The sequence below is a fragment of the Chelonoidis abingdonii genome, chromosome 7, assembly GCF_003597395.2.
Source record: "Chelonoidis abingdonii isolate Lonesome George chromosome 7, CheloAbing_2.0, whole genome shotgun sequence".
NCBI lineage: Eukaryota > Metazoa > Chordata > Testudines > Testudinidae > Chelonoidis > Chelonoidis abingdonii.
The window spans coordinates 9,613,201-9,625,299 of NC_133775.1; the positions used below are offsets into that span (position 1 = coordinate 9,613,201).

The 12,099-nt window shown below is 38.5% G+C and overlaps 1 protein-coding gene across 1 annotated transcript in view; it reads right to left on the bottom strand.

The window, feature by feature from the left end:
• Positions 1–12,099, bottom strand: part of AGBL4 (AGBL carboxypeptidase 4) — a 1,477,624-nt gene that overhangs the window by 1,388,015 nt on the left and 77,510 nt on the right. The window lies entirely within an intron of this gene.

Consider the following 12,099-nt stretch of genomic DNA (forward strand, 5'->3'; position numbering starts at 1 on the left):
GTGGAATTTTTCTAGAGTCTCCTTCCCATGGGTCCAGATGATGAAGATGTCATCAATGTAGCATAGGTAGAGAAGGGGCATTAATGGACGAGAGCCGAGGAAGCGTTGTTCCAGGTCAGCCATAAAAATATTGGCATATTGTGGGGCCATGCAGGTGCCCATAGCAGTGCCACTGATCTGGAGATATATGTTGTCATCAAATTTGAAATAGTTTTGTGTGAGGATAAAGGCACAGAGCTCAGCAGCCAGTTGTGCTGTGGCATCAGCAGAGATACTGTTCCTGACAGCTTGTATTCCATCTGTGTGTGGGATGTTTATGAGGCATTACTAACTGGATATTTTAGGGGGGTAACTTCTTGAAAAAGGGGTCTTTAAAATTCTCTATGTAGTTGAGGAGTACTCCTGCTTAGTTCCAGTAATATTGGTTTGACAGAGTGAGTGGTACAGAAATTCATTTTTTTTCCTAAAGGTAGAACTGACCATGCATCTTTGCTATTCTCAAGGCCCAGGTGAATTGTTTTCATTTGCTTTCCATCTAAATATGCTACATAAAATATATGTTTTCTCAGGTTGTTCAATGAGGGACTACTAATTGTGAATATTCTAAAATAAGGAGGAATCAGTTAAGGAATTCTTCGTATAATGGTACTCTTCCAATCTTCAGTTTGAAGCTGTTTTTATCTTTTGACAGTATGATAACCAAGTAGTCCCAATGTAGTACAAAGAAACTCCAAGAATCCAATTTTACAGATATCAAAGAATTCCGATGTTTAAGGTGCATTTTCTTTTTAGCATTAGTGATTTTTCTTCTTGCCAAGGAAAACCTTAAACTACCCATAAAACTTTGCATGAAATTTAACTATCAATATTTAATTCCCTTTGGCAGTAGATCAATCCAGCATTACTGATCACTTTGAAACTCACCCATCCTGATGTTACATTTCCATTGCTACAAAATGTAATTTAATAAGATCTTTTTTTATGTCTACATCTGTGTTTTACATTACTGGTTTTGCAACAGTAATAGTCCTAAATTTGTATCAAAAAGTTTTCATACACAATTAAATTCCTTTTTAATTGTTTACTACTGAAAACTGGGGTGGGAAATCAATCATGGTTATGAATTACTGTAAATAGTGAATGTAAGAAAATTTGCTGTTTTGTACAATAAGGTATATAGTATATACTACATACTGCACACTAGAGATACTAAAACATTTCTAAAAGACAACAAAAATACTATTTTAGAGCCAAGTTTATGAGTGTAATATAAATTTAAAGTTATATTTCTTTATCAGCATAGAGTTTTTGTTTTTTGTTTTGAAAGGTATTTATTTGAAAGTAAATTTTCTTGTACTATTTACCTAGCTCTTTAATCTGAATCTCACCAATATTCTGCTGTTACCATACATTGTTTATCAGACTGATATTTATACTCCCTAAAGCCACTCTTTGTAATCAAGTTCCTATTTTTAATATATTCAAATATGTTGATGAAACTGCCTAAGATATTGGTTTTGTTGGGATTATTTACTAGTCTATGTGCATATCTCTAATAAACTCTCCAAATTCCATTTTTTTAGCCTCTTAATCCATCAAATGAAGTGCGTGGATAGGCAATGTAGATAGCTCTCCATACCCACGTGTTACTCTGTTAATGTTATATGCTTTTCAAGAAATGTATCATTATTAACAAAAAATGTAAGTCAATGTGACAGATCATAACAAAAGTGGTAGTGAAAAAAATTATTAATTAGTATCAGTCCACTGAAGGGGTAAATAAAATATCCCAGAAAAGACAGGGGCAGTTGCAGGCCCATTCTCTGTATCTTAGGAGAGCCACATGGGAGACGAGTGCAGTTGCACTGTACAAGGGATGATGAGGATCTGGTGTATCCATGAATAGGCGCTTGTGCTAAAATGATGCACTTGTGCTTCAGCCAGATTTGTAAAACAGGATGGTGCTAGTCACAGGAAGATTAATAAAGTTATGTGCAAATAATTCAGCAATGAATAAGTTAAGCCAAACTTTGATATAACTATATGTTTGATGGAATACACTACATAAAATATATTTCAAGCTGGTTATCAAATACTGCTGGATGAAAAAGATAGAGTTCAAATATGAAACTTTCAGAATTAAACTCCTTAATAGAAAAGGATACACTATCCAATTTACAAAGCTTGTTAAATGTAATGTGTCCTTTCATACACACACACTTGCGCACGTACACACACTTAGCAGTCTTTTAAAATGAAGCTCTGGTAGGAATATGAATTTTATAAAGCACTCTGATACTAGTGATTTGAATTACTAATAATGTGAAGAATCCCTTCCTTTGGATGGGAAAGAATAATATAAAAAAGTAAATACAATCAAATGCATACTGACATACAAAGGCGCCAGCTCCCCACCACATCTGAGACAGTAGCAGCCACAGAGAGGCATTTCTGGCTCTCTGATATAGAGCTAACTAGCTCCAGCATAAATTAGAATAGACGGGGTCTCACTCTAATTTACACTGTTGGCACCAATGGCATCAGGGCCCTGACAACAATGAAGGTTTGGGCGTACTGCCCTCAAACTACTTTTGATTTGCTTCCTTCTCCCTCTTTCTTTGGAGGTGCAAAGACAGCTAGTGTAGAACAAAAAGCTACACCAGTGGAGAATTCCCACAAAGGGATGTTCTCAGCTAGGAATCTCTGGAAGGTTTAAGGACAGCACAACATGGCTTTGGCAGCCCACAGAATCCAGTCCAAATAGTAAAAAATGGTTACTAACCTTTCTATAACTGTTCTTCTTCAAGATGTGTTGGGTTGCTCATGTCCATTCCAATGTAGGTGTGCATGTGCCACATGCATTGCCACTGGAAAGTTTTTCCCTTAGTGGTATCTGTCAGATTGGCTCTGGTGCACCCTGGAGTTGTGCCTTCAGGGCACGGTATATAGGAACCTGCCACTCCCTCAGTTCCTTCTTGCCAGCAACTCCAACAGATGGGTGGAAGGGCAGGTTTTGGAACGGAAATGAGTAACACATCTTGAAGGACAACAGTTACAGAAAGGTTAGTAACCATTTTTCTTCTTCGAGTACTTACTCATGTCCATTCCAATGTACATGACTCTCTAGCACAGGGGTTGGCAACTTTTCAGAAGTGGTGTGCCAAATCTTCATTTTTTCATTCTAATTTAAGGTTTTGCGTGCCAGTAATACATTTTAACGTTTTTAGAAGGTCTTTCTATAAGTCTATAATATATAACTAAACTACTGTTGTTTGTAAAGTAAATAAGGTTTTTAAAAATGTTTAAGAAACTTCATTTAAAATTAAATTAAAATGCTCCAAGCAAAAAGAAAAAATCCTCGGTGCATACACGCTCAGCCATAGCATGCCTGAGTATAAAAGAAAAAAACACTTAGGGTTTCTCGCTCTGCCCAGGAGGGGCTTTGTATTTGGTGTATGGACCCTCGGTGCTCGTAAACCGAGTAATATGGAGGATGGCTTAGCACCCCTCCCTCCAGCCCAGGGGGGTGAACATTATAAGCCCCGCTGCCAGCATGGGCAACATGAAATCTCAAGTAATTAAAAAAACCTTAAGAGCAGTACTAATGGATTGTAATAACATGTTCAAAAAACAAAAGGGTACAACTACAGACTCGGGAGTCTTACAGTCATGGGCAATGGCATCAATGATGGGTTCAAGGCTGGACGCACGAGAATTAGGGGTCGTGGAGATGGAAGTCTGGCTGCCCAGCCTGGTGGGGCCCTCGGAGGCTGGTGAACTGGATGCCCGTGCTGCGGGAGAGGCAGCAAAAAGGAACTGAATCCTGTTGCCTCTTTTTCAAAGGGAGGTGAGGACCTCTCCCAGTTGGAGAGGGCTCTCACCAAAGTGGAATACAATCCCTGGGGTTCCGTGGGGGAGCTTCAGAGAGGCGTGCATACTTGGCAGGATTTACTAGACCTGTATGCCGAGTATAAAAAGCAGAAGGGTAAAAACCTAGGGGCAGCTGTGGGATTAATATAAACTGAGGCAGCCATGTGGTATCAAATGTTTTTGGAACAAAAAAAAACAAAAAGTTGGGGAGAAGGGAAGAGGTGTGTACCCAACAGCTAGTAAAAATTAAGCAACTAAAAGCGCAGATTACTAACCAGGCGACAACCTAAGCCTACACCCAACTAAGCTTAATACAGCAGCTGTGGCTGCCACAAAACTCTTAAAAAAAAATCTTCTCTGGTTTGGCACACCTCAAATTATCGACTCTGACGAAGGGGGGGCTTTTGTACAAAAGGTTCTTAAGTCCCTGCTTGTGGCCCTAAATATCAAACAACAAATTCACATCAGTTATCAGCCGAAAAGCAGCGGCACTGTAAAAAGGCAAAACCAAAATCTTAAAAACGCCCTCCATAAAATGTGCTCAATCTTGGGAATGGACTGGCCCTGAAAGCTGCCTCCTATTTTGGCAACTTTATGCAATTCTAACCGTCAAGGTACCAAATACACCCCCTACCACATCCTTTTCAGTCGTCCCATAATGTGGGGTAATCTGTAAAAATAAAAAAAAAATTTACTTGCCAATTCACCAAATGGTCGGTATATTGCCTAGCAGAGGAAAAAGCTCTGTAAAACTCGCAAAGCTATAAAGGCCCCTTTAAATTAAAAAATGGCCAAACGCAAAAAAATCGTGGTTAGCAGCGTCCAAAAATGGCAAATTAGAAACAAGGTATTGTTGCAAAAACTAAAAAAAAGCAGATCACACCCTAAACACTAAGTGGGTGAGTCCGTACTCCATTGTAAACTGCATCTCCCTGGTAGTGTACCAGCTTCAGCTACCCAATAACTAAAATGGGTGCATGCCAATCAGCTCAAAACATATGTTTCTCCCTAGGTTTCTGGTCATGGTGTCGTGAGCCTCGGTCGTGAACCAGCCACCTGCCTGGACCATCCAGGTTTCCGTCTGCCCGTAAAATTATCTAAATAATTACAATTATAAAAAAAAAACCTTTGCCTTCGTCACATCAATGAAAGCCATGTACAGGTCCTGATTTTGCTCGCGAGACTTTTCATCAATTTGGTGGGCAATGAAGATCATGTCAGTTGTCCTGCGGGATGGTCTAAAACTGCACTGAGATTCTGGCAATATTTCCTCAGCAAGGAGAAGTAAACGGTTTTAGAGGACACAGGCAAGAATCTTCCCTGCTGTAGCTACCAAGGTAATGCCTTGATAGTTTCCACACTCCGACTTATTTCCTTTCTTAAAGATTGGAGCACTGTTAGTGTTTCTCAAGTCTTCTGGAATCTTTTCATTACACCAGATATGAAGAAAAAGTTTGTGGAGCTGCCCTGCCAGTTCTTCAGCTCCAAACTTGTAGACTTCAGCTGGTATGCCATCTGGCCCTGCTGCCTTGTTGTTCTTAGTTTGCATAATGGGTTGTGTTACTTCTTCAAGGGTAGGGGAGTCAGCAAGAAATTCTCTTTCATGTTGTTGAGGGTATAGATTTAATAGTGGCATCAGAGACAGCTGACTCACAGTTCAGGAGTAACTCAAAATGTTCCTTTCATCTGGCTTTGCTGTCCTTAAAATATGTTGACCCATCTTGGGCTCGGAGTGATGTGGGTCTATGGGATCATGGACAGTAAATGGCCCTTATTGCCTGAAAGAAACTCCTCATGTCATGTTTATCAGCATACATCTCAATCGCCTTGGCCTTTTCTTGACACCACTTATTTTTGATGTCAAGGATTTTCCTTTGGGCTTCAGTCTTGAGTTGCTTGTATAACTCTTTCTTCTGCTGGTGTGATATGTCATTCTGCCACATGCGATGAGCTTTTCTTTTCTGGTCAAGCAGGGCCTGAATCTCAGCATCATTCTTATCAAACCAATCTTGGTGATGGCGGGTGATTTAACCAATGGACTCAACACATGCCGAGAGAATGGCAGTCTTTAATCCTTTCCAGAAATTTTCATTATCATCATCAGCTATAGGCATAGCGTCAAACTTCTCTTGGTGACACTACTGAAGTTCCTCCTGAGTCACTATATCTTAAAGGGACTTGATGTTGAATTTCTTTTGTACTGATTTTGCCTGCCTGCGATGCCTTGAGGCAATCTGGAAATTCATGATTGATCTAACAAGGTGATGATCTGTCCAACAGCCATCGGTTCCATGCATGGCCCTCGCGATGAAGACCTCCTTCCAATCTCGAGCTCTAACAATAACATAGTCAAGAATGTGCCAATGCCTGGAGAGAGGATGTCTCCAGGTGGTCTTATACATCTTACTTTGTCTAAAGAGGGTGTTTGTGATGATCAGGTCATGTTCTAGGTATTTGCTCAAGAGGAGAATGCCATCGGAGTTAGTCTTTCCTACTCCTTCTTTTCTGATAGTGCCATTCCAGAGATCTGACTCCTGCCCGACTCTAGCGTTAACACTCTGAGAATGATCTTGTCCTGCTTGGGAATGTTGGTCAAGACTCTGCCAAGATCTGTATAGAATTGCTCTTTGATATCCTCAATAGAATCAAGTGTTGGGGCAAACATACTGATAACAACAGCATCACCTCCTTGGTGACCTAGTGCTTAGTTTAGGATTCGGCGCTTTCACTACCATGGCCCAGGTTCAATTCCTGGTCAGGGAACAGAGCTCTTCAATTTTAAGGCAACTATCATATGGGTCACTCACCAGCATCGGTTTGTGGCATGCCGTACACAGTTTGACACCCTGGGACAGAGGCATATCCCAACGGCCAGGACAGGCTAGCCCTGCAAGGTGAGCAACACTACTAACTACACTACGCTACTTAACTATGCTAACATAAAATTCTAATAGTAACTATTTACAATTTATTTTACAGAGAAGTCCACTGAGAAGCAACACTTGTGAAACGCAATGAGACAAGCAACGTTTCAGCAACCATCACAGGCAGTCAGAAGGAACTGAGGGGGCAGTGGGGTGGCAGGACCCTATATACCATGCCATGAGGGTGCAACTCCAGGGGGCCCCACAGTTGACCCAACGGTTACCACTGAGGGAAAAACTTTCCAAAAGCGGTGCACACAGTGTGCGCATACTTACGTTGGAATGGACATGAGCAAACACTCGAAGAACCACCATTTTTTTCCTGCAGATATAACTAATTACACTGCACTCTCCAAGGTCAAGATAATAAATGAATATTGTTAAAAATCAGAGACATTAATGATTTTTTTAAATTACAAAAAAGATTACAGAAAGGCTAAGGATCCACCAGTACTAGCTCCCTGCATTCATAACAAATTGATCATGTGCCCACCTATCCTATAAATGGTCCCTGTTTCATATTCTGAAGGATGGTGAGTCAGCTATCTCTCTCTGTAAATATACTGTATTTTATAGAGCGACTGAAAGAGAGCACGCTGAGAAGAAATTCTTCCTGATGCAAAATTTGGGTCTTGAGCTGACTTTTATAGAATTAATGGAAAGACTCGCAGTGTCATAAATGAGAGTTGGATTGGACATCTGATCAATTTTAGCCCTGTGTTGGTTAATAAAAGTGACTATAGGCTAGCATCTAATGCCATTTATACCATCAAATACTATTCGCACCTGTCTATTCTTTTCCTTTTGCCTAGTAAGGTGTATTGCATCAGTACCTCTGGAGGCACATAATTCCAAATACTAATTTCTTACTCTCTGATGAGGAAAAAAGCCCTTCCAGATAATGGTAATTTTATGTCCTGTGTATAAAGATCATCCTATAATCAGGGCCATAATTTGGAGGGACTGTGGTCCTATTTCTGCAGAACAATGTGAACAGAAACTTGCAGGGAAATGCTTTGCAGTTTCCAAGCTATTTTCTTTGGCAGCAGGTTTGTTTGTTTGTTTTTAAATTAGATATGACACTTATGATCATCAGAGATGAGCCAAGATAGTAAGGAAAACTTTGGGTACTTACATGAGTTCATGGTATCTACAGGCCCACTGATATAAGCCAACGAACTTGACATCCACTGACATTTCAAACATACCATTCTGCAATGGGGGAATTTTCATAAATTTTGAACTCTTCCACATCAAGAACAGATATTCATGGAATGATTTCACAGCATTGGCAAACATCTGTGAGTTAATTCTCCTTTCTCATCCCAGTGGAAATACTGCTTTTGAATATGGATTTCTCATCATGGAACAATTGTTCAGAGCAGGGGTAGGCAACCTATGGCACGTGTGCCGAAGGGGGCACGGAAGCTGATTTTCAGTGGCACTCACACTGCCTGGGTCCTTGCAACCGGTCTGGGGACTCTGCATTTTAATTTAATTTTAAATGAAGCTTCTTAAACATTTTAAAAACCTTATTTACTGTACATACACCAATAGTTTAGTTATATATTATAGACTTATAGAAAGAGACCTTCTAAAAACGTTAATGTATTACTGGCACGCGAAACCTTAAATCAGAGTGAATAAATGAAGACTTGGCACACCACTTCTGAAAGATTGCTGACCCCTGGTTCAGAGTATCCACATGTGCAGCAGTTATTTTAGGGATACATATGTGTAATATATCAGAGGGGTAGCCATGTTAGTCTGGATCTGTAAAAAGCGACAAAGAGTCCTATGGCACCTTATAGACTAACAGACGTATTGGAGCATAAACCTTCGCAGATAACGAAGTGGGTATTCACCCACGAAAATTTATGCTCCAATACGTCTGTTAGTCTATAAGGTGCCACAGGATTCTTTGTCGCTATGTGTAATATGTATGGAATGTGACCACAGTTTATTACACCTATCATAACCCCCTTGTACTCCTGTCTGCTTGTTGTATTCAACTGTTATCTGTCATCATATTCTTAGAGATAGTCAAGACAGGGTCCATTGTGCATTACCTAGCATAATGAGAGTCAATTCTCTGATTGCAGTCTCTGGGTGCTAGCACAATACAAATAACAATTTTCAACTGTAAAATCTTCCAATTCACATTTAACAGAATAATTTTTACATTTATATTTTATAAATTAACCTTCTTTGTTCCAGTTCTCAGGTGGATAAACATTTCCTGCTGATGCTTTCAAAGGCAAGCCATCTTAGAAGTGAGCCTGGATCTGAAGCAATACGTACATTACTGGTACATACTTAAAATATAATCTGGGTATTACACTTGATCCAATTTGAGGTTCCATAGAGAGAAAAATTAGTAAAATTATGGATGATGTTATGAATGGCACAGCTGAAATTAATGGGAAACAAACCTGGCCCAGTAAAGAATATTATCTAGAAATAGTCAGCAGCCTTTGACACTTATAATTACAGAAATTGGAGGCTTTGCCCATGGGACCATATGTTCCACAGCAAATCTCATTTCCTTTATTCTCTTTCATCGTTATTGTAAGCATAATCATTGCATGATTATAGTCCTTATGCATAACATATCCATTTCTTTTTGTACTTTCCAATATTAGTGTTAATTGAATTCACTTGAGCAAATGTGTAAAGAAATTCACTGTTCAGATCTTATCACTGATAGAGGACCGCCTGATTGAGGAGTCTGAAACCATATACTGGAGACCAAAAGGTCAAATTCTAGATCATATAGACATTAGCTGCCTTTGCACATGCCAGTTCTTTATTCACATAAATATAACCTTTAAACTATTTCTTTTAATTATTCTTGATTAAAAAAAAATAAAATTAAGATGACAACATAAAACAAATAATGTACAAAATCGAAGTTGGGGTGAGAAAGAGCTTATTACATAGTCTTCAAGCAAAACAAAATATTGAAATCTCAGAAATATTAACAAGCCAATAAAATATACTTATCATAAAAATATACCAAGAATAATTAGGGCTAGTGCTCTGACTGCCATGGAAGAAATCTGTGTTCAATTTTCTTTCCTGGGGCTGGGAGGAATCAGCCCTGTTACATGGCCATCACACAACATACACATAATGGGAGGAAGGAAGCAACAGTTTTGAAAGAGACCTATGGGTGATAGTAGACAGCAAATTAGACACAAGTTTCCATAGTGATGTAGCAGGAAAAGGCAACCACTGCAGTTTTGGGCTGTATATTCTGAGGCATCAAGGAACAGGGAGTCTACAGTCCTTTCTCTAGATAGTGGAAATATCATCTTACTTGGAATACTCCATTCAGCTCTGGGCTCCACGTTACCAGAGACATACTGAGGAAGTCCAAAGAAAAGGGATAAAAAATTCAGAGAGCTGGAAGGATGCACTTATGATGAAAAACCAAGGCTGAATATCAGGGAACACCTCTTGTCAGAGAGATCAGAGGCTATGGAATGTCTCTAGACATTAATGGTGGAAACCTCATCATTTGAGACATTTTAAATAGGATTTTATACCAAAAAAAAAAAAAATAGAAAATGTACTCCAGGGAACAATCCTACATTGACAGTGAGATGGACTTATAACCTAATAGGTCTCTCTTTTCCATCTTCTATGATTCCATTCACCATCCTCAGTATTATGAATGTAGGGGGAGAAGCAGCATACTTGTTAAAACTAAATTATTGTCTGATGCTAGCACAGAAGAAACAAAACAAAAAAGTGTATAGCACAACCTAAGGTTCCTAATGCTTGTATGACTGTTGTCTTTGTACCATGGTATCTTATTACTTTAGCTCTCTTTCAAATTGTTTTACCTTTTTAATCACTTGTCCCTGTTGTGTGTCAATGAGCAGTAGTTTGGTGCAACGGGAGAAAAACAGAATTGATGAATTGTGAGAAATAGTCAGATAATGAAAGATTGTGTCTTGTTTTCTCATGGTAGCCTTGAAATGCAATTAATTTCTTTGTGCACATGGATGTCACACAGTTCATGATATCAGACAAGTCTGAAGAGATTTTAATAACAAGCAAACAAAGGGCCAGAAAAAATGTCTAGTGAACAGACTTTCAAGTCCAAGTAAACTAAGTGATTCAAATCAAGAATTTAAAGAACCTTAAAATAAAAAAGACCAACCTTAAACGGTCCAGACACTCCATCAGATTTCCTCTGTAACTGGCTGAAACCTGATCAACAATATTTAAATGTGTGGATTTGCTTTCCTCTCACAACTTCTTTGTACTGAATCCATAATAAATGTAATGTCACATAAGAATATTTAATGCTAGGCCTAAACTGAGAATTACTTTTAGACAGAAGTAATGGGATGCTTACTTTCCATAGATTTTTACAAATATATTGTTTAAAAAACTAGTTTGTGCGTTCTATGATACATTGAACCATATGTTCTTTGCTTTTCTCATTTTCTAATAGAACAAAAGAAAATCATCAAAAAGCACAAACCAGGTTATACAGTATGTTTGATGTACCAATTTTTAAACATTCATTTAATATAGCTAGGCTGCAAAGACTAATACTGCTTATGTACCCTAGTACGAAGCCCTAAATAAGGTTCCAGACTAGATTACATTCATGCAGGTCTCATTTTAAAGGAAATTGGAGAGATGAAAAAAGATTATAGGAAGACATGTTATAACAACAGACCTCACAAGTCAAACTTAATAGTGAAACTATTCTCTTTCATGTAGACAACTGTGAAAACAAATATCCTGTAAGCTCTCTCTCTAGATATATTGTATCTTTCCACCAGATCTCTCTGCCTCCTTAAGACAGATTCCCATTCATCTCATAACTATATAATTTGATCATAGTTGACTAAAGCACAGCAGGGAGAAAGGGCTGATAAAGTATCAGGCTCCAGGAAGTCAGATAAACAATTTCATGATTTCTAGTTGTAACAAGGATGGGATAGTGGTGGATATAAAGATATTACCCCAATAAGAATACAAATATCAAGCTTGAGCAAATGTTTTCCTTTTCTGAATAAATAAACTACTTTCCATTAACTGAGAATTACACTGATTATGATAAATTTCTTGAGACAGAATGTCAGGATAAAACACAAAGAATGGCACATGACAAGTGGAATGAAAGCTTAGTTTATCTGTCAGTATGAAAGTTTGTATTTTTTTTAATTTAACGCAACTGATAAAGTGAAGATTAAGAAGTTAGTTTTTTGTACCAACACGTTTAATGAAAAATAACGTTTCTAACTTAGAGACCAGCTCCTTTTTCTCTATGGTTCATTCCTGC